Source organism: Miniopterus schreibersii, assembly GCF_964146895.1.
Source record: "Miniopterus schreibersii genome assembly, chromosome: 6".
Taxonomy (NCBI): domain Eukaryota; kingdom Metazoa; phylum Chordata; class Mammalia; order Chiroptera; family Miniopteridae; genus Miniopterus; species Miniopterus schreibersii.
In genome coordinates this window covers 9,074,128-9,098,349 of record NC_138107.1, presented here as the reverse complement: position 1 = coordinate 9,098,349, position 24,222 = coordinate 9,074,128, and the positions used below count along the sequence as shown (strand labels likewise).

Genomic DNA, 24,222 nt, shown 5'->3' with positions numbered 1-24,222 from the left:
ATGCTCCTCAGCCACACGGGCACTCTCCTACCTCAGGGCCTTTGCATTGTTCACCCTACCTGGATGTTCTTCCCCCAGATAACAGCAGAGCTTGCTTTCTCACCTCCTGCAGTCTTCCATCCAATGTCACCTTTTATGACCCTATCTAAATTGTAGCTGCACCACAATCCAGACTTTCTTATCCCTCGTACCCTGCTTTATTTTTACAGCACTCTGTACTATAGAACAGAATTATTTTCTGTTCCTGTTAGCTTTTTCCCCACTAAAACGTGAGCTCCACAAGAGCAGGGATATTTGTTCACTGATGTCTCCCCAGTGCTTGAATGATATTTGGCACACAGTAGGTGCACAGGGCATATTCATTGAATGAATGACTAAATGAATGAATGAATCTAGCCCAGACAAGGAAACAAAGGCCCAGAGAGGAGGGCAGTGTCCCTGAGTCACACAAAGACAATCAGTGGCAGGACCCAGGACCCACCCAAGCACCTCTGGACTCGCAGTCCAGTGCTCCTGTTCTTCCATGCTGGGTAAAGCTGAGTGTGGCAGACACTGGGATTTCCTCCAATCCCTTTCACCGGTCTACGTGTTCATCCCCAGCTTTGGTGTGCTTCAAGGCTAATTCGGGCCTTGTCCAGCAGTTTCCCTTGGGTGGTTGGAGGCACCTGATCTGTGGGGAGAGCTGGGAGCGTCAGAGTTTGCATTTCTTCCCCTCTACACACGTCCAGGCAGCCTGTAGCCGACGACTGGGGGGAGGCTAAAAAGACCAACCCCTGTGCCTTGAAGCAGGACCCGCCCTGCGGTGTGACTTACGGATCAGGCTGAGCTTAGGACCCTGCGGGACACACCCTGGGCTTGGCCCTTCCCTTTACTGTGTTGCTTCGCCCTCTCTTGCCAGATCCTCAGGTGGGCGCTCCTGTAAGTGTCGCTTGTACATGAATCTGCATATCAGGGTCAGCTTCTGGAAGAACCTAACTTAAGATATGGGCTTCGGTGCTAAACTGGGTCAGGCTTGTGGACCAGGGGAAAGACCACAAGCTTAGAGACCCAGTTCCAAGGGCTGGTGAGCTAGGTCTGAGCTCACCCCCGACCTAGTGCGAACCCTCTGGAAAAATCCCCAGCTCTCTGAGCCCAGTTTCCCTCATGGAGAAGTGATGCGAATTATCCCTTCCTACACAGATGCTGTGAGGAGTAAATGAGCTAAAACATGAGAAGCGCCTCGCGCAAAGGCAGCACTGAGTAGCTGCACAATAAACATTAGCTCCTCCGCCTCCCATTTGTGGTCTTTTTATGGCTCCGCTCGCCTGTCTGGATGCGGATTGAGCCCAAGATTGCTCCCCAGCAGCTGAGCAGACGCTGCACAGCTTTGAGTGTGAGGATTAGAGACTCGTCACTTCTTCAGGGACTCCTGGGGACCTAGAAGATGGGTGTCCTGAAACCCCTGGGGCACCTCCCAAAGGGCAATAGGGTGAGGTTCGGGGTGAATAAAACTATCTGAGACTAAGGACAGAAGCCACACACACACACACACACACACACACACACACATACACACACACACACACTGCCATGGGTCCCCACAGTTTGCCAGCAGCCCAGTGATACCCCAGGCAAGGAAACATTGGCAACCAATTCCACATTGTAAAAACTGGTCCTCAGCTGGGTGGGCAGCCTGCCTTTGGATCACATAATGTCACCAACACTGGACAGTGGCCAGACCCAGGAGCCCTAGAAGCCATGGAGGAGCTGAGGCCAAGGGGCTCTGTGGGACTGTGCGATCCTAGGAGGTTCCTCCACTGGTGTCCACCTCCCTCCCACGTGCGGGACTGTTGACCCCGGGCTCTGCTCACCCCACCCCTGTAGCCCTGTATCTGCAGCCCCGTCCCCACAACCCGACCCCTGCCCTATGTCTGTGGCCAGGCTTTCTTTAAGCCCCACCCCCCAGAAGCAAGGGTCAAGCTCTTTATTTCTTTTAGAGCATAAGTATACTGTCTATATTTTAGGGCTAAATTTTTATTGTTCATCAGATACAACCTCCTCCATATTTTGAAAACGTGACAAGATGCACAGAGAGGAAAATGGCTTTTTCAGGCATCCAAGGTGAGTTAGCGGCAGACCCAAGAGGGTGCCCCTGATGCCATTCTACTTTATTTTACCATCACAGGGACATCCGTTGGGAGCTGGGCAGATGAGGTCAGTGCCAGAGACACACCCGTCCATCCTGCCTGTGGCAAGGCCTCCAACACAACCTTTCACCAGGTCCTATCTACTGATCAGGCAGGAGTGTGGGCCACACAGAGCTGTCCTCCATCCTGCTTGCTGTTTCTATTAGTGGCTGGAGGAAACCACTATAGGGAAAAGAAGGAACCGTTATGAAGTGCCTGTCATGTGTTGGGCACATACCAAGATATTAAAACTGAATTTTCAATGAAGTCACCAACATACAATACAGGTAAAATTCCAGAGTCAGATCTTATATACAGAATTTGCCAAGGAAACGTTTGAGAACCAACTTCGTAACTGTGCTCCCCCCCCCCCCAGCAAGTCAAGGACATAAAGAGGACAGTTGTGAAAAGAGGATCTGGTGAAGGGATTACTTTGGAGAGGGCTCTTGCGATGCTGTAGACCCTGTCCTACACCCACGAGGATGGCTGTAACAAAAAAACAGATAAAACAAACACTGGTGAAGATGTGAAGTGGAACCTTCATGCGTTGCTAGTGCCATGTCAAATCGTGCAGCTGCTTGGAAGAGTCTGGAAGCTCTTCAAAAAGAGTTACCATTGGACCCAGTGATTCCTCTCCTAAGTATGTTCCCAAGAGAAATGAAAACATATGTCCCCACAAAAACCTGCACATGAATGTTCCTAGCGTCACCCATAATAGCCCCAAAGTAGAAACAACACAAGGGCCCATCCCTGGGGAATGGATAAAAAGTGTGGTGCATGCGTACAGTGGAATGATATCCAGCCATAAAAAGGAAGGAAGCACCCGCACATCCCACAACGTGGATGAACCTCGGAAACATTTTCCTACGTAAATGAAACTGGGCACAGAAGCCAACATATTGCATGATTCCATTGACATTAAATGTCCAGAGTAGGCAAATCCATGGAGACAAAGGGTAGTTCATAGTGGCTGGGGCTGGGGCTGGGGCTGGGGTGTGGAAGGGAAATGGGAAGAAACTTCTGAGATACAGGGTATATTTTGGGGGTGATGGAAATGTTCTAAAAGTGATTGTGGTGACGGTTGCACAGCTCTTTGAATATCCTAAAAAACACTGAATTGTATACTTTAAAAGAGTGGCTTTTACGATGCATGAGTTATGTCTCAATAAAGCTGTCACCAAAAAAAGTGACTGCAGAACCATCACTTACCTGAGAGAGCAGAAAAGCCATGAGCCGCCGGTGTTTTCCTTTGTGTCGGGGGAAGCCAACCCCCACCGGATCAATTTGAAAGAGGCTGTGGGACCCAATAAAAAAATCGCAGTGTTTGTTCATCACACCACTAGATACACACTATCTTGTTTAAAGTGTTTCTCCAAACTGCCTGGGACCGAGAACTGCCAGGATCAAGTTTTGATCGGCTGAAATATAAAAAGATGAAAAAGGTTGGGGAAGAAGTAATCTGATGTTTAATATGTGCATACATTCAGTAGAGGGTGGGGTGTTCCACAGGAGTCTGTGTGGAAAAGACCTGGCTTTAGTCAGCCATCAGTTCGACAGTTGCTAACCACTTGATGTGACAGCCATGACAGCCTGCTGCATCGTAGGTCACGTTAGCAGAAATACAACTGCTGTCAAAGGAAGTGACAGTCCCAGGGTGGTGAGAACCCGGCTCACCTGTCGTGGTCTCATCTGGGCTTCATACAAGTACACTGGCAAACATCAACCAGTCCAGAAGAAAAAGGCCAGAAATGTAAGAGCTTGGAAACCATGTCAGACGAGAACAACAAAAACGCCTGAGAGTATTTAACCAGAGCGTGCAAGGCAGAGCTTGGAGCCACAGAGCTGTCCCGTGACAGGTGCCATCGTACTATGCCATCTTTAGGGACAAGCAAGGTCCATGTATATAGGCAATAGAAAGGTAGGTTTGGGTTTAACCTAAGGAACAAAACTAGTTATCAAAATAGATGCCCTCAGAAAGAACTTGGACTAGCCATAGTTTATTGAAAAATAAGTGAAAGGCACTTATTTTATTTGCTTACTTTGAATAGATTATACATTCACATGGCCCAAAAGCAAAACAATACAGAAAGGTTTATGGTGAAAAGTCTTGTTTCTCTCCTGTTCTCCTCTCTACTCCTGTGCTCATGCGTATGGGAACTAATTTTTAATCATGCCAAAGCTTCCACAGGCAAATAAAACACATATTCTCACACCACCACCCCTTTATACAAAAGATAATGTATAATACCCAAGGCTATGCCTTTGCTTCAGTCTGGATATTTTCTATCGCTCTGTTAAAATCTTTTCGATTGTGTTTAATCTGATGTTAAACCCATATATTAAGTTCTTGATTTTAGTTATTTTATTTTTCAGTGCCATAATTTCCATTTGATTTTTTTTTTGTAGATTCTATTATCAGATGAAATATTCTATTTGTAATTGTTTTTTCATCTCCTGGTTTCTCGAACATATTAATCATAGCTACTTAAAGTCCTTATATCTGGATCACTTACGAATCTGTTTCTATTATCTATTTTTTCCCTTGACTTTGGCATGCCTAGTAATATTTTTACTGAATGCAAATATTGTGATTTAAACAATCTACAGTATATCATAAAGATATCTCTATTGATATATTGAAATATATATTAATATATTGAAAAATTCCCTTTTTTCCAGATAGGCGTTTTATAAACAGCATCTCCAAACCATACAGCAATTCAACAAGATGTGTATCTTGCCCAGAGAGAGACACACAACTAAAAACCAGCAATGGTGGAATTCATATCCAAGTCTGTCTATCTCCAATGTGGGTGCTCCCCCCACAACACCTATGAAGAGCCATCACAGGAGAGGCTCGGGGGGCCTGGAAGGCCAGCTGTTGTAGAGACAGTTCCAGCAGGCCTCCGCGGATCAGGAGACCCACCCAAGTCAGCTGGAGAATAAAGGGACATATCAGTTAAGAATTCTTGTGGCTACAAGACCTGTGTTAGTCCAGATACCAACAGGAAGCAGGTAGCACACTTAGGATAATTTGAGGAGGGCTTATTTACAAAGGGATCAATTACAAAGCGATGGGTAGGATGTAGGGAGACCACAAGGGGGAGTGAAGAGACTCAGGGTTGGCGGTTATAGGGCTCTCACCCCCCAAAGCTCAAAGGGATGAGGGGAGGGGAGGTTACTGGAACCCAGAGGAGACAGAGTCGTGGCGAACAGGCCACCTTGAAAGGAGCAGTAACCTTCAGCCAACCCAAAGTGACCTTGCAGATAGAGAGCTAGGGGAATAAGTAACCCCAATGTCACTACTGTCCCCTTTCTGGTCTTTTGCCAGGGCTCCCTATTGGCCAAACATAATCAGAAGCCTCCTGAAGCAAAGAGGAGGGTGGAGAAGGGCCTAGAATGGATCTAGACGGGCAGGAAAGTATCTGGCACAGACACACACACACACACACACACACAGCCGAAGCAATAAAGACATTTAATCGTGTCGCATAGAATCTGTCTGTAGGCAGTCCCAGTGTTGTTCAGCGGCTCAGTGATATGGCTCAGTGGTGTCGTTGAGGACCCAGGCTCTCTCCACCTTTTCACCTCTCCATCCCCAGGATGGATGACTTTTATCCTAGGCTTCCACAGCTTCAGGCATTACATCCTCCGATGCACTCAAGACAGGAAGGAGGAGCACGCTTCCTTACCTTCTCCTTTCATCAAAAGCCTCCCTCCCCCTGCATCTCACCAGCCAGACTGGGTCACATGCCCACCCCTGAACCAACACTAGTAAAGGTGGGCAGGGGCACCTTGGGTGGCTTCGACCAACCATGCTTCATCTCCTGGGGCCAGAGATTGGTCCCACTTCCTCGAGCATATTGCCCACCCCCCAAAACAAAATCAGGGTTCTGAAGTCTAGGGAGGAAGGAGGGATGGTGTCAGGTAGGGAATCAGCCATGTTGGCCACAAGTATTTGACTTTTCCCCAGGAAGCCCCCAGGCGTGTCGCAGAACCCAGGGGGAGCACCACAGCTGTGCTCCGGGCACCAGGAGCAGCCAAGGCTCTGGATGGGCCAGCTCCTCCCGGCCGATCTCTGCCCTGCCTGCTCTTCTCTCCGCTCTGCCTTCCTCTCCAACAGGCTTCTCTGCCTACTCCTGGCTTCCCTCCCCCAAACCCGAGCTTCTCCGGCCCCTCTCCACCTGTTTCAGGACAAAGCCCTACTGTAGCTAAGGCTGGGGGGTGGGATCGTGGGTACCGATGGCACAAGGGCAGCAGGTGCTGGGGATGGGGGCAGTGTCCCTTACAAGGGTTCGTGCGAAGGTTAGGTGAGGGCCAATGAAGCTGGGGCAAAGTAACGGGACAGAATTCACCTCCATGTAAATAAATGCGTAATAAACCCAGAGTGTTCATGCATTTGAAAGAGAGTGATCCAGTGCAAAACCGAAATGAAAACTCTCCTGACTGGTGCCGCTGTGGTGCCCCCACAGGCTGACAACTACGGACAGGTGTCCCCTCAGCACCCCCTTCTCCACACCTCTGGGACAGGCTCTGAAACCGTGCCTCGTAAGAAGGGCCTTCTGGGTATGTAGTGGATGCTATTGGTGCCCACCCAGGTCCCCTTTATCGGACCAATGTGTTGGGCCCCAGCTGCTAAGGGCTCACAGCTGCAGAGCCACCTCGCCCAGATTCTGGGAGGTTCCCCCCTCGGCATCCTGGGCTCCTCGCTGCCAATAACTGCCTAGCTGGGTGGGTGTATGTGTGTGTGGGGGGGGGGGGGTGTAATAAGAAGCCAGTCCCTTGCCCCCGGGGGCCAGCTCTGCAGTGCTGTTCATGCTTGAGTCCCCTGCGGGTCAGGCCTCACCTGGGCCTGGCTCCTTCTCCTGGTCAGGCAGGTCTGACCCTCCTCTCTTACTCCCACCTGCAAATAATTCCCATCCCAGGTTCCGCTTGTAGGGAGAAGTCAGGCAAGTCATCTGAGGCCTGTCCACTCTGAGATCAAGGGACCAGGTTCTCCATCTCACGGAACTCCCCAGGGGAGAGAACAATGAACAGGAGCCCCATCCCCTCCCTCCTCCTACAGTCACTGCACAGAATTCTTAGAGCAGCCACCAGCTACACATCCTGCTGGGCTTTGTATGAAAAGACACAAGACACAGCCCCTGATTTCAAAGGGTTTAAATTCTAATTAGTGAGGCAGGATGATGCCTATAAAAAGGGAAACAGTCATAATGAACAGCATAAGCCAAGACCTAATGGTTGGCCCCAGCAGATGAGAGTCCAACACCTGTACAGAGAAAGGAGAAGACACAGCAGTCAGGGAGGGCTCCCTGGAGGAGACACCGGTCAGTTTAAAGTTTAAAATTTCCATAAGCAGGCAGGAGGCCAGAAGAATGAGCTAGGACTCAGAGGCCCAAGGCATGGACTATCTGGCGAAGTAGAACTGTATCTCTGCAAAGAAACGAGAGAGGTACGATGGGAGAGGCAGGTTGCTACCTGGGGCAGCAAGGGAACAGCGTGGAGGGTGAGACCAAAGTTCAAAGCCTGAGGGACTGGAAGAAGGAAGCTCAAGCATAGGGAAGTCCGTTTGTCCCCTTCACTGCCATCCTCACTTCCTCCCCCACAGCGCCTGGCCCAGTGGGCACAGAGCAGGGGCTGTAAGTGTTGGCCCAACAGGGTTCTGCGCAGGGACCCTGCTCCCGACCCTCTCCCTGCACCCAGGCTCCTGGAGCAGAACAAGGGCTGAGCGATCCTTCCAGGTCAGCGTGACCTGGTCCCGGAGAATCCAAAAGAGGCGGCCCTCTCCTTCCATCCCAGCAGGAATTTAATTAGGAGAGCTAATTAGAGGAGCGGGATGAGAGATGGAGGCACCGGAGCCCTGTGTGCGCCTGAGCAGGGGCGCGGGGATGAATTTCAGGCTGTGCGCACAGAGAGCTGAGTGCAGCCGCTGATGACATCCAGGGCCCCTGAGCCGGGCTGGCTCCACCCCCTCCGCAGGGACAGGCTCCAGGGCCGTGTGTGCCCGTGTGTGTGTGTGTGTGTGTGTGTGTGTGTGTGTGTGTGTGTGTGCGCGTGCGCACGCCTTCACATGCTCACACTCCTACACGTGCCTTGCACAATCACACACAGGCACATCGCACACATACACGCGACATACCGTGTTCACGGGCACCTTCACACACATCCACTCACGCAATCCATATACTGACACACACTCACACACTCACATGTAGCTTTGCCCACAGCCACACTACACATCTACACATTCACGCACGTGTTCACACAGTCACATGCACACACATTTACACACTCAAATATACTCAGACACATTCACACAACTGCCCAAGCGTGAGCGCACATTTCCCATGTGCACACCTGCACACACTCATATATACACAGACTCAGGCAGGAGGAGCAGTTTTGATCTCCATGGCTCCACACCCAATTCAGATCCCTCCTAACTGTGCTAGAATGTTCTGAGCTGTACCCCAGGGCCATTAGCAGAGCTGGTACCATACAAATACCAGCCTTCTGCCTTCACACCCTCAACAAGGCCCTCTCCCACCCCTTGGCTTGTCCAAAAGGAAAAGAAACTTCTCAGAGCACATGCCATGGGCTCTCTTGCTCCCACGCCTGCAGTCCCAGGGTGAGGAGTTTTTCCTCCCAGCTCCCACCAGTCCTCTGCAGAGCCTGACCCCTGGTCTCACCAGTCAGGCCAGCACAGGTCCCAGGAGAGCTGGAGACATGCCCCAGGGCTGTGCTACCTGATGCTGGCTTCAGAGGTATGTGTGAGTGTATGGGAAATGTCTGCAGGAGCTTTAGTCTGGGCTCTGAGGGTTCTAACCCAGCTCTGATTGACCTTGGGCAAGTTGCTAAACCTCTCTGAGCCTCAGCCTCCTTGTCTGTAAAGGAGGGCAACCATGGTTCCATACTGTGTGAAGAGTGAGTGAAATTATACATGCAACGTGCTTAGCACAGAGTGAGGCCCATAGTACGTGCTCAATAACTTTAACACATCATCATGGGGGCCAAACCCAGCCCTCCTGGCTTCCCACTCCCCGACCAGAGCTCACTCCTGCCCTGCAGGCCTGGCTCCCCCTTGCCTTCCTTCCCTGTGTCTGAATAAGAAGACAGGTTATTAGTACCAATTTGATCAAAATGACACATGGATTAGCATGTACGCTGCAAAGTCTAATTCTGTTTACTGTTCTAAGGGAGCATGCAATTATTACAGGAGCTGGGACAGAGTGTTTTTAATAACATTTCTTGTTAAGATTTAATTATAGGAAATTGTATTTTCTTAATCACTGAAAACTCAACTGGCTAGGAAAAGAATCGTGATAATTTTGTTTGCAGTTTATTAAATCCTTAGGATATTCTTTCTCTTACATTTGCTTTTATTATGTGCTGCTGCTAAGTGCTTTTTAACCCTTGGAGCCGTGAGGAGGGAGGCCTAGGGAGGACACCCCTGCCTCCCGTCCCCAGGCCTCCGTTCCTGGCAAACTCAGGTGCCAACGACCCCATAAACCAAAGCAATATATGGAGCCGAGTTGTTCGGTTTCCTGCTCAGTAAAAAGAACAGGTGTGTTCTCGTCTGAAGCTGGTGGGCTGAGAAACCGTCCACAGAATACCTGGCCCTCACACCGGCCTCTCCTGGACACCGAGTCCCAGGCATCTCCGAGCCAAGAGCCCCTGGGAAAAATCGCAGAAGTAACATTGCCCTCCGCCTGCATTCACAGGGTATCCTGACACCTCCAGAGGTCCCAAGCCTAGAGAAGTGGCCTGAGGGTACCATGGCTCTGTGGGAGCTGCCTGACCCCCTGTCTGTTCTCTCCTGGACAGGGCAGAACTGTGGGTGAAGTTTTATTCCCATAACCGCCCTTACACGAGGCCTCTTTCCTACCAGATGTTAAGAACTGAGAACACAGAAATGGATATGACAGAGCCCTGCCCAGGGTGTCTGAGGGCCCATTTCCCTTTCCACAGCTCGGCATCTCCCTGAGGAGGCGCAGGGGGCTACGGGGAGCCTCACACTGAGAAACAGGGTGTGTGAAAACCAGGCACAAAGGAAACCAGACTCGGGGGAAAAGATGCAATATTATCAACAACATGAGGAGTGATGCTTATAAAAACCAACGTGAGATGCCAGCCCCATGGGGATTTGTGCTGCGTGGTTAAGTAACAGTTTCTTAGCCAAAGGAAAGCACCTCTGACTGAGAAATCCTGTGATCCCAGAAGAGTGTGTGGGGTGCGTGTTTGTGTTTGTGTGTGTATGTGTGTGCACACACGTGTTGGAGCCTTTTGACCTCAGTCACAGCCCCGTCTCCATCGCTACCGGCCCCATGACTCACCGAGCCCGGACCATCTCCATACAGACGTTGCGTTCACAGGCAGCCTTTCCTCCAGGGAGGGCCACCCTTTCGTAAACAAGTCCCACCTGTGTCTAGCCTAGAGTTCACCTGCTGCAAAGCAAACCTCCGTCCTCTTGATCTTTTGGGAGGGAGGAGAGAGGGACAATGAAACGAGTGGAATTCCCAACAGAACAGCCATCTGACACATCTCGGGGTCTTTCCACTCCCCTCTAAACTCTGAGGCCCCGGCTCTCTTAACCACTCCCCAGTGGCCTCTCTGTTCCCTCCACATCCCTTTGGCGTCTTTGTTCCTCCCTTTAGTGTCCTTGTGCTCTGGAGCTGGGGTAAAGCAGGCCCGGCAGCGTTAACACCCCCCCTCCCCAGCAGAGTGCAGGACATCAAAGAGGCGGCAAGAGAGGTGATGGATAATAGATGGCTGGAGGCATGAATGATACATATGCAGATGAATGATGGATAATGGGCCCGCGTGATGTATAGGCGGCTGCCGGGTAATAGATGTGTAGATACATATAGATTGATGGAGGGAGACAGTTTCAGAGACAACAGACACGGGGGCAGCTGGAAGGACTGATCCAGGACCCAGGATAGATGCACTGCGACTGGATAGGCGGGGAGATAAGAGGCAGGAAGGGGACCTAGGAGACAAGACAGAGGGATATACCCAGAGAAGGCCTTCCTGGGCGCGGGGACTAGAGAAAAAACAACAGGCAGCGAATGGACGCCCAGAGCCTTGCACGGACAGACACTGCTGCTGCCTGGGGTCCCCGGCAGGTCGCAGGAGAGAGGGCGTGAGCTGAAAGAGCCTGGACACGGGGACCGGGGATGAATGTGCCAAAGGATGGTGAACAGATGGGCGGGCCGGTTGATCTGGGTGCTCCCCCGCTCCCCCCTCCGCCCCCCTCCGCCCGGCTGCCCTTCCAGGCCCCTGGGTGCAGCCCGGCAACCGGGTGCGGCGCCGCCGGTGGCCGCGCGGGGGCGCCCGCGGCGGGGTCCCCACGCGGAGGGATGGGGGGCGGCGGGCGGCCGCGGGTCCCGCACTGAGTTTGTTTCCATGACGGCCGGGCCCACGTGACCCCTCCCCACTCCCCCCCCCTTCCCTTCATAAATAATGCCCCTGGTTGAAAACTCCCCAAGGAAGGGCAGAGAAAGGCTTCTTGCTGGGCTGCTTTCCGCAGAATCGAAGCGAGCCTTTGAAGCCCGCCTGCCTTCCAGAGCTGCCCGAGTCGGTTCGCTCCTTCCCCGTCGCTCCCCGCGTGTCCCCTCTCGCCCTGTTTAAATCACTCCCTCTCCACCCCCGCCTCCTCCGCCGCCGATCCTCAGGGTCTTCCCGACCCCGGTCCTCCCGGAGCCGGCTGGTACCGGGCGCGGACGCGGCGAGGGGAGCTATTGTCTGCAAAGGGCAGGCGAGCTCCTGCGGGAAGCGGGCGCGGGGGCGGCGGGAGGCGACCCTCCGCCCGCTGGAGCTGGGACGAGGCCTCGCTGGGGTACGGGGCCTGCGGGCTCTGAGGCAAGCTCAGCAGCGCCTCCCCCGCCCCCACCCTGCACACGCAGATGGGAATAGAAGGCTCCAGGATGGACGGCTGCAGATGCCCCCCCCCCCCAGCTCCAGCCCAGGACGGTGCACTAGGACGAAGGAGACTGGAGGGGCATAAACCCCAGCGGGGTGGCCTCGGGAGGGGAGGGCCCTGTCACTGCTGGAACAAACGCCTTTGCCCAAACTCACCGTTTCATTGTCTGCTGGCCGTCTAAGCAGACTCCCGCCCTCCAGAGGAGACAAGCTCTGCTGCCCCCAGGGCCTGCGCTCACAGTTCTCTTCAGCAACCGCTTAGTACCCTACCCCAGGGCCCCCGAAGCGCAGAACCCTGGAGAACCCTGTACGCAGAGGCCAGCAGGGAGGCACAGAGAGGTTAAGTGACTAGCTCGATGCACCACAGCCTGGAAGCTGCAGGGTTGTAGCCACCACCAAGTCCAGGGAATTCCCGGCCCTGAAGAGTCAGGGAAAGCAGCCAGGAGGGAAAAAATGGTCCAGGGTGGGGCATCTTTCACGAACTGGTTTCCCCTCCAAATAATGGCCGAGTCCCCACCCCTGCTCACATACTGCTCCAGTTCATTGCCTTTGAGATTAAAAAAATAATCTGTCTACTTTGCCTCTGCCTAAAGGTGACACCAAAATTGTCTTTAAGAAGCAGCAGGGATTGTCCAGAGGTTAAAGGGGGCAGAGGGCACTTCCAGGAAGAGGGGACCACGTAGCTCGAGCAAAAAGGCCTGGGGTGTGAGGGGAGGAGAGACCCTGTGTTCCTGGGTAAAGCTTCAGCAGGAGCAGAAAGGACTGCAGGGGAAAGAAGCAGGGCTGGGATCACAGAGGTCCTGTTCTCCATCTAAGACGCTTTCAGTAGGGGGCTGCTGAAGGTTCCTGAGCAAAAGAGTAACAGGTTCAGGTCTGCAATATGGAGGCTGGACTGGAGGCAGTGGGTGTGGAGACTGGGTGCCAGTTAGGAGTCTGCTGCAACAGTAGGGGGGGGGGAGTGATGGGGAACTACATGGGGTCACAGGATCAGTTTAGAGGTCAAAGCATCAGGACCTAAGAGGATAGAAACAGAGAGAGAAATGTGAAGTCAAGGCTGACTCCTGTGTGTCTGGCCCGGGTGTGGGTAAGTGGCAGTGCCCCCTCTGAAAGGTCACACGGGAGGAAGAACGGGCTTGGGGCAGATGTCCAGTTTGGAGCATGTTGCATTTGAGGGACCTGACGGTGCAAAGACTGACTGACCGGGGGTTAGTTGGATATTCTGGCCTGAGGCCCATGGGCGAAGGCTGGATGGACCAGCAGTGCCTATGGTGGCTGAGATCCAAGGTGGAGTAGAGGAGACTGACAGGGGAGAGGGGAGAGCAGGAGCCAGGACCAGAAGGGGCTAAGGAGGAGTTGTCAGAGAAGGAAGCTGGTAGGTAGAGCACTTTGTTGGGGAGGGGAGAGGGGCTGGTGAAGGGATATGGAGGGAGTGGTGCCAGGTCAGGTGCAGCAGGAAGTGCCAGTGAGACAAACACTAAGTGACCCTCTTGCAGGAAACTCAGGGAACATTCAAACTGAATAATTCATGGAGAGCTTAATGGAGGTGTGGGCAGGGTGCAAAGGCGTGGGGAGGGAGTAGGGAACCCAGATGGGTCATGAAGGCCCAGGGCTAGTGACAGGGAAGCCATGCCCAGGAGACCTACAGGGAGAGCCATGCAGAGGAGCCACTGGACAGGAGCCATGGCTGGTGTGGAAGGAGGAAGCCAGCCCCTTGCTGCTCCCCGGGGAGCAAGGCAGGAGATTAAAACCGCAGCCTCACTCTCGTCCCTCCCTGCATCTCCTGTGAGTCTCCCCTTTGGTGGGGCCCAACCCGAAGCCAGAGGGCAAGAAGCCTGGGCCATGCGACCCACAAAGGTCAGCCCTGGAGCCCACACACCAACCATCAGGCTGCACCACCTTGGCGAGCAAGCAGGAGGTGCGTTGACCCATGAAACTCATAGGTGGCACTGCATCCAGGCCCCTCTTGTTCCTTGCTCTCAGCTCTGCTTCTTTTGCCTGATCCCCCTTCCTCCAGGGCAGGGGTAGCCCCACACCTAACCTCTCCCTGAAGGGAGAAGACACTCTTCCCTGCTAGTTCCAGTAGTAAAATCCTGCACAAAGTGTCTGAGTGGTCCGGCCCAGGTCACAGCCCACCCCAGAACCAGCCACTCTGGTTAGGAAGAGGAAAATTGTGCTGGGCAGTAGCCACCCCAGGAGCACTCAGACAGAGAAGAGGGTGGCAACTGCCAAGAAAAGGAGGCTTGTAGATTGAAGGTGGCAATGTGATGAGAAAGCAAGCTGGGACCAAGATGTGGCCCTTTGTGTTCCTAAATGAAACCGGAGGTGAGAAGGCAGCCGGGGGAAGCTTTCCTTCTTTGCCTACTGTTGGGTGGGCACCAAAAATACACAGAGATTTGTCCTCACGCACACCTGTAAACACACATGCTTGCACCATATATAGAACTATAAATATATAGACGCATACACATGCCCACACAAACATGCGTGCTCACTTTACACTCATGTACAGACATACGCAGTCACCAACATATACACCGTATCAGTCAGGATAGGCCAGGTTATGCTTCATTAACAAAGACCTCCAAAATCTCAGTGGTTCAAAATTATAAAGCTTCTTGCTCACGCGGCATGTCCGTCACAGCCTCTGCTCAGCCTAGTCACTCTAGGATCCCAGCTGATGGAGAAGCCATCGGTTCAAACCTTGCTGGTCACTGTGCCAGAGGAACAGATGACCTCTGAAAGGTCTCATACTGATAATTAAATCCTTCTGCCCGGAAGTGACATTTTCTCCTCTGTTCATAGGCCAGAACTGGTCATAGGACCCCACCCAAGGAAGCCAGAGACCCTGAACTTTGTAGCCAATAGTGGTGACCACAGCTAACAAAAGTGTGTGCTCACACACTCACCACTCTTCCCATGGCTTTCTGGTTTCTTTCTTTTGTATCTCGGACTCCTAACAACTCCCTGTTCCCGGCAATTAGGGTCAAAAGTTCCCTGCCAGGAGCTAGAGGTCATGGTAACTTCCCTCCCCACTTATTTCGGCCCTCTTACTATCCCAGCTCCCCCACCTGGGCTCCCACCATCCTCCTCTTCACCCCCACTCTCCCTTGCCTCCCCGGCCCCACGCTTCTTCCCTCCTGCCAAGGAGAGAAAAGGGACAGCTGCATGTTTAGTCAGTGCTGCTTCGCGCTGACACCCCAACACTTGCCTGAGTTCCCTGCTCCCTCCCTGTCTTCCTTCTGTGATTGCCCTGAGAGCTAAGACTGAGCTAGTGGCACACAGAGAGGGGGGCTGCTGCAGGGCTGGGGAGATGGAGGGGAGGCCCAGGGGACCTGGGGGTGAAGGGAGAGCAGGCAGACACAAACAAAGACCCGACAGGATCTGAGATGTAGAGAAACAAGCTGAACAGACAGAGGCAGAAAAGAGACATAAAATGTGACAGAGAGAGAAACAGAGACACAGCCAGCGACAGGGACAGATGGAAAGAGACACAGATTGACAGAGACATAAACAGAGATAGAAGCAGGTGGAAACAGAGACAGAGACTGGGCCAGAGAGATGAACGCAGAAAAGAGCAGAGACAGAAAAGACTGCTGGGCTCCAGGGTGGAGGCAGTGATGTGTCCGGGCTGCTTGGGGGGGGGGGGCATATAGCTCTGGTTTCTGAGCCCCATTATTGTTCGCAGAAAGCAGGCGCTGAGATAGCTTTCTAGATACGGAGATGTGGCCTTTTTCAATCGAGTGGCCGGGGTTTGAGGCCAGGCGTAAGCTCCGGGGACTGGCAGGGGTTTCCTTGGAGATTTCTATGTGCTGACTGCTGGGCTCAATAGCACCAGCGCTGTCACTCAGAGCAGCCTGCAGGACTGGACTGTGAATACATCCTCAGCTGCCCCCACCCCGGTGAGACCGCAGGGAGGGAGGACAGGCTGGGGTGGGCCAGGGCAGGGCAGCCCCTCTCGGGCTGGAAAGAGAGGCAGACTCTTGCCCTCAGGGAGCCCTGGGTCTGAGTAGAGGTTTAAGCCTAGTTCATCCACCAAATGATTATGGAGCCTGTGCAGCTCCTTGCCAGGCCTCGGAGACCCAGCGGAAGACAAAAGCCACGTGTTCCCCCCAGGTCTCAATCTAGTAGAGAAGACAGACTCCAGATAAATTGAAAATACAATATGACAAATCAGGTCAAATGCTACAAAGGAAAAGGGTTTCATATGTGAGGGAATGAAGGCAATTCGTGCATTTTAAACTGAGCGACACTCTGACCAAGACCTTCCTGAGGGGGAGGAGCCAACCGAGAGGGACAATGCATGTGACCAGGTGGGAGGGCAGAAGCAGGGCCCAGGTGGACAGAGCAGGACACCAAGCTGGGCACTAATACGAGCCCTAAGGAGGGCCAGCATGGCAGGAGCAGTGACCCCAGGGGTCGGGAGGGAGACTGGCCCGCTGTACAGGAGCCTGCGGGGCAAGCCCTCCTTGGAGGGTGGGCTTTACTCTAAGGACAACGAAACAGACATGAGTGTTATCCATCCAGTCGTGTACTGGCACCTACCACACATCAGGCACCACGCTAGGGCTGAAACCTGGCTAAGGTGTTGGGATGGACGTCAGAGGATTGTGGAGCAGAGGAAACCAGCTCATGTCACTCCTGTGCTCAATTCCCTTCAGTGGCTCCCACCGCCCTCAGAAAAGTGTCTGGACTCCTTAGCAGAACTGTCAAGGCCTCCCACCCTGTCCCCGGCTTCCTCCCCATCTCCTCCAATCCTGCCAGTCCACCCTCTCAGACTTAACGCTCCCACCAGCCCATCGCACATGCTGGGCCTTCTGCCTGGACCACCTCCCGCTGCCCTCTCCATCCACCTGCCCGAGTCCTGGGCCTTCTTCAAGGCTCAGCTCTAGTCTCCTTGGTGAAGCTTTTGTTGAACCCAGTCCCACCCCAATACAACTGACCACTCCCCCTCCGGGCCTCATAGCACCAGGTGCCCAGGAACATTTCATTGCCCTTGTCTGTCTGTCTATCTGTCTGTCTCCAGATGGAGTCCAGGGAGAGCAGGGCCATGCTGTCAGAATCCCCAGGTGAATTGCCCACCTGTGGTCAGGTAGCTGATTAGAGGCAGAGCTCTTGGTCCAAAGAGGTTGTTCCAATTTCCAATCCCCAAGACCTCCTCAGAATAATGGGAGGGAAACCCTTGTTTGTAGGGAGAAGAGACTGAGGACCAGAGTCCAAGAGTTTAGTCTAAGAAATCTTCCAGCCTTTGCTTCATTGCATCCTTGAAAACAAGATGGAGCCACCCAGGAAAATTTGGCCAGGGTTCTCCCTCTTGCTACGGCTGCTCAAATGCAGTCTGACCTGGAAAGGGCTCAACACATGCCGTCAGTGTTCCCCTCGGTGCTCAAAGGATACAGGTTCCATTAAATCGGACTAAGTGATCTTCCTTGAGTGGGCCATGCAAGACATCTACCCAGTCTACAAAATTTTAACAACTTTTAAATAAAGGAATTTTTTGAGGAAATGAATGTGGGTCAGAGCTCAGAAGAAAGGGCAGGGTCACGGTTTGGCAGTAGGAGGTCAGGGGCTCTGAGCTGTGGGAGTGGGGTGGCAAGGGGCATAAGTGTGCTGGGGACTCTGGGCAGTTGGGGCAGGGACCTGGGGAGAAGGGTGGGAAGGAATATGCTTCCCACTGGCTGTCGGGTGTGAATGACAGGGCAGTCTGGGGACAGCCAGCACAAAAGTCTGCCTACTCCCAGGAAAGGGAATCTGCCACAGAGAGATTTTTATCCAGCATGTCATTGCCTCCTCCAGGGACTCCGTGTGCTGCCAGGATGGAGGCAGAGGAAAGCTCATCCCTCAGGAGGTGACCTCCCTGAGACCCCCGCTGTGCTTCGGTTTCAAGGAGGACATTCTGTCCATGCAGCAGCATCCCCTTAGGAGGACCTGGAGAGACCATGGGACACAGAGCTGAAAAGTCAGGGAGAGGTGGGGAGAGGTCAGAAGAAGCGAGGCAGGGGCTGGGGGCCTGGGAGAAGGAAATGTCACAGGAAATGGTGGAAATCCACGAGGCCCACAGCCCCCACCCCTCAGAGGTAGAGGAGGAGGCCCACAGAGATGGAAAGCTGGCAGAGAGAGGATTTGGAGGCCAGGGCTAAGTCCTTCCATAGCTGTTGGCTCCTCTCTCCCTGAGCTTTCCCAGGAGGAAGGGGATTTCTGAAGTCCAGTGTGGTTAGGTCCCTGTAAACCAGTCCCCAGAGGACCAAACAACAAAGCCAGATCCCTGGACATCCTGTCAGCATCTACAGAGGCTGGGACTGTACTTGGTCCCACTCTGCCCTGAGCCTGGCAGCCTGGCAGCCAAGACAGCTGCATTCAGTCCCCGCTGGACAGGTCTGAAGTGGGGAAAGGCCCTGGGTCAAAGGGATGTGGCACCACAGGGAGTGGACACAGACATCCCAGACCACCAGGCCCAGACTAAAGGACGGACAGGGACAAAGACAGGGGCCGGGGGGTGGGGGAGGATTTTAAAGGAAACAAAAAGAGACAATGCTAGCTACTGTGATAGGCAAACCCCCACATCTCAGTAGCCTGACTTATAAAGGTTCACTTCTCACTCAGTACCAGCCCAATGCAAGTGCTGCTGCTGGGCAACCTGCTGCGTGGCCAGTTGGGGCCCAGGTTCCCTCCTCCTTGTGTCTCTGGCCCCCTTTTATATTTATTTATTTATTTATTTAGTATATTTTTTATTTTATTTTATTTTTATTGCTTTTAGACAGAGAGGAAGGGAGAAGGAGAGAGAGAGATTGAAACATCCATGTGAGAGAAACATGAATTGGTTGCCTCCTGTATGCACCCCAACCAGGGACCGAACCTGAAACCTTGGTATGTGCCCTGACCGGGAATCAAACCAGAGACCTTTCGGTGCACTGGACAACACTCAACCAACTGAGCCACACCTGCCAGGGCCCCCTTTATTTTTTTTTAAGTCAGCTTTATTAAGGTCTAATTTACATAGAATAATATACACATGTTTAATGTTCACGCTAAGTTTTGATATGTGTGTACATCTCTGTAAGCACCGTCCTGATCAAGACACAGAACATTTTCATATCCCAGAGCCTTCCCTTCACAGTCAGTCTCCATTTCCCCCAAGCAACAACTAATCTATTTCCATCACTTTTGATTAATTTTGCCTCTTCTAGAAGGTCATAGAAATAAATTATACATATGTAGTCTTTTGTGTCTGGCTGTTTTCACTTAGCCTAATGTGTTAAGATTCGTTTCTATTGCTGTGTATCTCTTAGTTTTTTCTTTTTAGGCTGAGCAGTATTCTATTACATAAATGTATTACAATTAGCTTATAGACTCATCAGTTGATAAACCAACCTTCAGGTTGGTTCTACCTTTGAAATATTATGAATAATGCCCCTCACATCCTTGTACAGGCTCTGTATGGACATATGTTTTCATGTATCCTGGGCAAGTATGTAAAAGTGGAAATTGCTGCATCATGATATATGTGTTCCACTTTCTATGAAACTGATGAACAATTTTCAAAGGCATTATATCACTTCACAATTCAATGTTCCAGTTCCAGTTCTCACCAATATTTCATTTTGTAACCCTTTTAAATTTGGCCATCTCCGTGTCCCCCCTTTAGGATCGCTGACTCCTCCTTGCTCAGCCAGCAGACAGGGGCAGACACCCGGGAAGGTGCACCCATTCTTGGTCTCTCTGCCTGGACGTGGCGTGTCACACCCTGTGCACGCTCCACTGGTGACGACTAGAAATGTGGCCCCGCCTACAGCCAAAGGGGTCTGAAAAATAGGGTCGCCCCTGGGCAGCTGCTTCCACAACCTAGAAGGGGGTCCTGAGTTTGCAGTGGGGCCTGGCCAGCTGTGCGTCGGTTGCGGGCATTTATTGGATGTCAGTTCTGGGCCAGGCCTTTTACAAAGGGATCTGTGGTTATCTTCACAGCGACCCTTAAAATGTAGATTGTTAGGCCCATTTTATTCAAGGAGAACTGGGAGCCCAGAGAGGCTAAGGGCTTAGCCGAAGTAGTAAAGCCTGGATTTGAACCCAGGAGAGATGGAAACAGGGCATTTAAAGGCTGTCGTGTCTCCCAGCTGCCCTGTCAGGAGCGGCTTTCCTGGCAGGGAGGGTGACTTGGGAAGTGGAAAGTGAATGGGTTGTAATTGTTTTACTTCTCCAGCTGTGTCATCACTGTGGGCGTGGGGGCTTTAATGAGGGACCATGTGTCACTTGACCCGCTCACCCCAGCGGATGATAGAGGGTGATGCTCCCCCCCAGCAGGCCCCGGAACAATCCACCGCTGCACGGCTTGTAAATTGTTATGGCCCAATGAAGAGAAGCCCTTAAATGTCACTTACCCAGGAATTAAGGTGAAGACAGGAGAGGGACCTGCCATTGGCACAGCCCAAGGTGGGGGCTGACGAGGCGGGGCCACATTGGGTCTGGGGTTAATGAAAAGTGCCCCTTGTCCCCCCAGGTGATTACTATCTCCATTAAAGACCTCTGCTCTGGTTGGGGCAGGGACGGACTTGAAAAGCTGTCATTAGACTGGACTGGCTAAGAATACAGAGCAGGCACTGTGGGGTCCTCAACTCCACCTGCGTCCTCACTCCGTCTCTCTGTCTCTCTGTCTCTCTGTCTCTCTTCCCCTCCCTCTCTCTTTCTCGGTCCCTGCCTCTCCTCCACTCCTTCCTTCCAACCTTTGTCTCTCACCCCAGCTGTCTGCATGGTTCATGGATTTCTCTCTGCCTCAGTGGACCCTGAGGGCAGAATGGAGGAGGAATCTTAATGAGTCTGACCCAGGACAGAGGGCCAGGGACTCCACGCCAGAGGGATGGGCCAGCTTTGCTTCCTAGCTTCCCTTTCTAACTTTTGGGGGCAAGGAGAGGTCAATCCCCAACTTTTCCCTGGAAGTCCATTTAAAAAAATCACTTTAAAGCAAACACCAGGGTAGCCGCCACCTCCACCAAGGACCAGAACATTGCCAGCGTCCAACACCCCCTCGGACCACTTCCCAACCCACCTCCCCCTTCCCCTGAGCTCCCAGGCAATCTCTCCCTGCTTCACTTTACAGCTCTGTGCTGCCTCAACACAACTGTTTTTGGGCCTGTTTCTGAACTTAACATGAATAGAATCATATCTTATGTATTCTTTTGTGTTTGGCTTCTTTTAGCCAACTTGGCGGTGTTTTTGCAACTCATCCACGTGGTCACAGTTCATTCATTCTCATTGTCGGAGAGAGATCATGGCTGTCTGTGTGCTGCGCCCCGCCACCCTGCCCCCAGCCTGTCCTCACCAGCCGCAGCACCTCAGCGCTTTGGGATGTGGCTGCTCCTCGGGGCAGCCTGAGGCCTGGCTGGGCAGGATCCTCTGCAGGCACATCTCACAGTGAGGAACGCTGGAGGTGAACGGAACCCAAGCTCTCCTACACTCCCGGGTGCCTAATTGTTGCACGTGGTGCCTAATTGTTGCATGTGGTGCCTAATTGTTGCCTGGTAGATGTTTGCTGAGTGAATGAATGACTGCCCTCCTGAGATCCTGCAAACCAGGCTTCTAGGTAGCCAGTCCTTCCCTTCCTCCCAGCTGCCCAGCACACCAGCGCTTGGCACATGTGTCTCGTTCTGAGACTCCGCAGGCCACAGACGCCTCCCAGACTCATAACCCCCCTCCTGCCTTCCCTCCCGATGGATTAACTGCTCTACCCTTACTAGCTACCTGCTCCCGGCCCAGGAAGGAAGTATATGGACTGCTGTCACCTGTTGCAGGTGTCCCACCCCTCCTGCCTGGAAGTTCCCCTAGGTCTAATCTCCATCCCTCCCACCAGCTTTGCTGCTTTGCTGGCTCTGATAGGTTGGGGGAGAGGGGAGGTGCCGCAAAAACAGCACACCCACGCCTTTGCCAGGCATTGTTCAGCATAGACGTGCTCCTAGCTCACTAATTGCGTGTGGCTGCTTATTGCCGTCCTGTTCTAAGCAGTTTACATTTTTAACTCACTTAACCCTCAAAGCCACCTCTGCAGTGGGTACTATTATTATCACCACTTCATGGAGAAGGGAGCTGAGAAGAGAAGGAGCTAGTTTAAGGTAGAGCTGCCAGATAAAATATAGAACGAGCAGTTGAATTTGAATTTCAGATAAACAAGGGATTTTTTAAAGTACGTCCCAAATGCTGCATATGAAATTCAAATGGGCATCCTGTATTTTTGATTTGCTTAGTCTGGCAACCTGAGTCCAAGGTCACTGAGCAAGAAATGGTGGAGTCAGGATTCAAACCCCAGCGCCACCTGCCCTCCGCTCCAACCTGATCTGCACTAAGTCCTTGGCGGCCGACAAGAGAAGTAGATGGATTTGAAACTATTTAGTAAATCAAACCAGCAGGGTTAGGATACAGATTCGATATGGAGGCTGAGAGAAGCCCCGTACCAAATCTTTTCTTTGGGAGAAAAGATTTAGAGAGGAGGCTTCAGCTCAGAGGAGCAGAGCCCCCAGAAGCCAAGATCAGGTTCCCTGGGGGGTATAGGTCCCCTGGGGCCAGTGGCCACACCCTCTAATCCCTATTCTCCACCAAGCCACCAAGGGGGATGGCCCAGCCCTTCCTGGCTCAAACCCAGCCACGTAAGTCCCTCAGCTGCCCCCATTGCCAGCCTTAAAACCCGTAACCAAACCACCTCATCAGACTGACTGCCAGGACCTCAGCAGGGCCTGCCCTCTGCCCTCTGCACCCCCTCCCTCCCCCAGGGCTAATCGCCTTATTAAATGCCATGAAGCCACAAGACTTCCCAACTGTAAAAATGGCAAAAATGAATGTGATGGTGTCTGAGGCTGCAAATGCAGAGATATGCTTTTATTTTGCACCAAATCACGCATTTAATTACTTCTTCGAGGAGAAGCCTGTTTGGCAGATAGGAAGGTAATGCTAATAATAGCACTTTGCATGAGAGCCTCAACTCAGAGGAAGAGCCGTGAAAGGGTCCTGCTTCTGTTCCTGACAACTTGAAAGCTCCCCAACACGAACACTCGGGCCTCCTTCCCCGAGTCCCCAAACACATGGGCCTCCTCTGCCCAACACCCCGCCTCCTTCTTCTGAACACTCTGGGCTTGGGGGTGGGGAATTAGGAAGAAAATGCTGTGGGTTTTTGCTTTTAACTCACTGTTTTGATCCTTTCCAGCTGTGAGAACGGAGGACCCTGAGGAGACTGGGGTGGGGGTCGCTGGCTGGTAGAGAGAGAGTGTGGAGGTGGGGGCAGGCCCTTGTCTCCCTGTTGCCCCCCCCTCAAGGGGCAGGGCCAGAAGGAGCCCTGCCCCAAATAAGGCCTGCACTGGCTGAGATGCAGGGTGTTGGGTTTTTGTTTGTTTTTTTCAATCACAGTTTACATTCCACACTATTTTATATAAGTTTCAGATGTGCAAGGGGCCCAGAACAGTGAATTGAGAGAATCTCTATTCTGCCAGTTTGGGCTAATGATGCTCCATGTCGGGGCCTCAGTCCTGCTGTGGGTGTTGGGCCTCATGCTCCCCATCTGTAAAATGGGGCTCATGATACTTACAGCACAGGGAAGTCGTGAGGATTAAATGAGTCCGTTTATATAAAAGGGCTTAGAACAGGGTCTGACGCTGAAGCTCAATACATTCAGCATAACAACAACAAGAACAGTTATTGTTACTTTCTGAACCGTGAGGGGTTTAGACCAGCTCGGGGACCAAAGAGAAATGTGTGTGAGGAGACCCCGGGCGAGGCCACGGGCAGTGGAGCAGCCTATTTCAACACCGCAGACCAGGTAAACAAAGTAAAGTGTAAATTTATAAAACACTCTGCAAGTCAAACAAAATGGGCTGTGGGCCACACACAGCTCTGAGACCTCCTGTTTCAACTTGGCTGAACTTTAGGGTCCCTCCGCCGTTAACACCCCTGGGATTTAGATGCAGCCTCAGCCACTCAGGTGTAGAACAGGAAGGTGCTGTAGAGCCCATCACGTCTGACCTACTCCCTGACCCATCTTACAGATGAGGAAACTGAGGACCAGAGAGGGGAAGTGCCTTGTGAGTTGCATCTGTGCACGCACTTTCCCACACATCTCCTGGCTCGCTGCTGTGTGCTCTTGGGGAAGTCGCTGCACCTCTCC

The 24,222-nt window shown here is 52.5% G+C and overlaps 1 long non-coding RNA gene across 1 annotated transcript; it reads right to left on the bottom strand.

Annotated features, from left to right (window-relative positions):
- Window positions 1-2,017: 2,017 nt before the first annotated feature.
- On the bottom strand, window positions 2,018-23,318 carry LOC308558427. Its single transcript, XR_013998999.1, has 3 exons — window positions 23,251-23,318; window positions 3,375-3,583; window positions 2,018-2,348 (listed from the first exon to the last, which is right to left on the bottom strand). It is a non-coding gene; the product is annotated as an uncharacterized lncRNA (long non-coding RNA).
- Window positions 23,319-24,222: the final 904 nt, after the last annotated feature.